The sequence below is a fragment of the Rhipicephalus sanguineus genome, chromosome 1, assembly GCF_013339695.2.
Source record: "Rhipicephalus sanguineus isolate Rsan-2018 chromosome 1, BIME_Rsan_1.4, whole genome shotgun sequence".
Lineage (NCBI taxonomy): Eukaryota > Metazoa > Arthropoda > Arachnida > Ixodida > Ixodidae > Rhipicephalus > Rhipicephalus sanguineus.
The window spans coordinates 65,836,206-65,839,539 of NC_051176.1; positions in this window are offsets into that span (position 1 = coordinate 65,836,206).

Below are 3,334 nucleotides of genomic sequence, written 5' to 3' on the forward strand. Positions count from 1 at the left end.
GACACTTTCAGATTAAATCGCTCTGCATACCTAACTGTCTCACCAGACATTCTCTTCGAACGGGTCACAGTAAAATGCTGAGACATCGTAAGCCACATAAACTCACAAAAGTACTCGCTATTTCAGCCGCCATCGACTATTGAATAAACTACCCGAAAGTACAGTTTCCTCTGCTTCAGCAGACGCATTTGTTAACGCTATTGCAAACATTAACTTTGGTGTGTAAAGTGTTCACAATATAATGTCGCACGATTTACCTTGTATCTTTTTGAACTTATGTGTGCGGAAAGCAACGTTGTGTGATTAGTATTTCTTTTGTATTTTTACTTATTTTCTTTTTTGAATGACCATGTACCATGTTTGCCAATTATGTATATCAATATTTTTTCGTTACCACTCCTGCTTGGGCCCGAATGTGGCCTGTAGAATGTATAAATAAAAAAAAATTAAAAAAAATGCTGCTCAACGGCGCAGAAGAGCGGAGAAACTTAACTCATCGATCCCGATGTAGTTGCCTGGCAAAATAAATATACATGTGCCACATTATACGTATACCGTGTGTGTGTGTCATTGGAGTAGCAGTAAGCATGATAATCAAGCTAATCCTGGGCAATCAGGAGAGCTAAGAATAATTAACTGAACCTTTGCTAACGCTAGGTTATCCTGGCATAGCCGAGCTAAGCCACTGCAACATTTTTTTTCTCATTGGATGTCCTGCCCCGCCACCCTCCGAAAGCTTTCTGCACCTAACGTGGTTTTGCGCTGCCTCCAGTATCGGAGGCACCTGACCTGTTTTGGGCTTCCTCCAATATCGGCCCACCTTTCACCAAGGTACACAGTGCACCACCAAGCCAAACAGTGCCTTCACAGTATGGTAGCGGTATAAAAAGCGTTCGAATTCAACTTATGTGATTTTATTAGAAAGCCTACAAAGCCACTAAACCGCGTGATTTTTAGTGGTACAGACTCTTGATTCAGCTGTTTACAGAACAGGGACGACGAGAGTGCATGCATTGGTTCTGCAGACACATCGAGCATGCGTGCACAAGAGCTGTAGAGTATGCAAAAGGTGAAAACATTATTGACATACGGTAAAACAGCAAAATAGCTGTACGCGTTGCAAGCTCTACGTTCGTCACTGGTTAAGGCTCCCGAAGGAAGATGACTATTGATGTGGCGTATTATCACAGGCAATACGGCCTACGCGATTCCGCCAAAATTTCTCGACTGGTTTCAACAACCGTTAACAGGAATGCCGGGCAGTCAGCGAACTTTGTCGGCACAGCGTCCTTTGACGATATCGCTCACCGTGGCACGTTTATCAGGACGTGTTCTTTGTAGTGTACTGTCTATTATTTGCACACGAGTTCGGGCAGTTCGGGCTCGAAATGTCTTTCGCAGACAAAATCGGTCGACTGAACGACTCAATCGTTCCTCGGGATCGCCCGCCTCCACTTGTCCAGGAATAACAACAAGAACTTTTCTTTGCACGTCTTTTAACCCGTATTGCAGCGGGGTATAAAACAAAAACATTTCCTCCCCATTATGCACTACAGGCCGCGGCATATTCTCGCGAAAGCGCGCGCAAAATGACTATGTGCTCGAATTTTCCCATTTGCTCAATGCGCAAGACGAGACCGCAACAAGTAGCGCCATCTATCGTTCAGAGCCAGCTCCCCACGGCGCCGCCGCGCAGTTCGCAGCTTTCCGTGGGAGGACTCCACTACGTGCGCATAGCTAGCTGCAGACGCTGACAGATGGCATTAGTTTCTCCATGAAGTTCTGACGGCGGGAAATACGAACCGCCTAACAAAGCAAACACTTGAAACTAAACGGCCTGAGTATGTACCCCATTTTTTCTTCGAATCCACTGGAAGCCCACTACCGAAAAGCATGCCCCTTAAAGGAAAGGAAAGCAAAAGGGGCGGTCGAAGAGCGTCGAGGGGGCAACGGTGCGTCATGCTTTCGATGCAAGACACGCATCGAGATGGAACACACTCAGCTGACATCTATCGAAGAGGCCGCGATGGCAGTGAAATTCGTATGGCAACGTGGCGAGATTTCTCATGCCATATTCAAGCCGACTTCACTAGGCGGATCAAAGATGAGGCAGAGGAGTGGAAAGCTCGTGGTAGCCAACCTCGCAGCGAAAGTAGAGAAAGTAGCAGTGTGGGAGGCAGAACGCCTAACCTTGGAGGCCGGGTTGTGAGGAGGAGAAGAGAGAGAGTCTGCAGGCGAAACTTAACGCCGTACAGACCTCGCCGCCATGCCGTCGTGACAGTAAGAAGGAAGTCACCGATGCATCGTCCATCCCGAAAACCAGATGGAAGAGGACGATAAAGGAAATGTATCAATAAACTCCAAAGGCAGGGGTGGAGCACACGCATTTTCGTCATTCTACGGAGAGCGTTGGTACCTGCTAAACGCATGTAAGGCATTATGCGCACTTTGTTGATGCTCTGCCTGATGACGATGAAGAATTATGGCAGAGCCGTTTGTAATGGGTTGGAAGCATTCAACAACCTACTCGTTGCGCAATTCGCATTGTGTGACGCCTGGTTACAGAATTCGCGTTGTGCGACGCTTGGTGCTTATTTTACTCTTCTACCACGCCATATTGCATATGCTAATGTGGTTCCTTCCCGACATGAAGCCTGTATAGGACCTTTTTGCAAAGCAGTTTCAAGCACCGGCATGGCTCAGAGGTTGAATACTGGGCTCCCACGCAGAGGGCCCAGGTTCGAACCTCGCTCCGTCCTGGAATTTTTTTCTTATTATTGCGATAGCAATTATATGGACAGTCTCGGCTGGAAAATGTCCGTCCCCGTCGCCGTCATGCACCGTATATGTATAAGTATGTATATATATATAAAAGCCCCAAAGAAAAATAATTCAGAAAAATGCTTCCGAAGCGCGGAATCGAACCAGGGACCTCTTGCTCCGCAGCGAGTGGCGCTATCCACTACGCCACGAAACGCAGATCCTCCACGTAGCTAACGGCGAGCGTTATATACATACCCTTTACCGCTGGACGGACTCAGAGACGGCGGGCGATAATAAGCGTTTCTTCATTACTAGCGAGATGGCGCTAGCAGCACGACGGGCGCATTTAAAAGTCGTCGTCGAGCTCGCTCGCTTCTTATATTTGCGCAGCGAGAACATTGCCCTTCCGTTGTCTGCTCGCGCGGTTTTCTCGCGGTGAGGGGAAGAGGAATGTTTTACGCTTTCACCGTGATGTCCGCGCTCATGTTACCGAGCGTACGAAAGTCACTCGAGCTGAAGGGACGCCGCTAAACGAACAAACAGAAGATGAGCGCGAACTATCAAGTGTCAC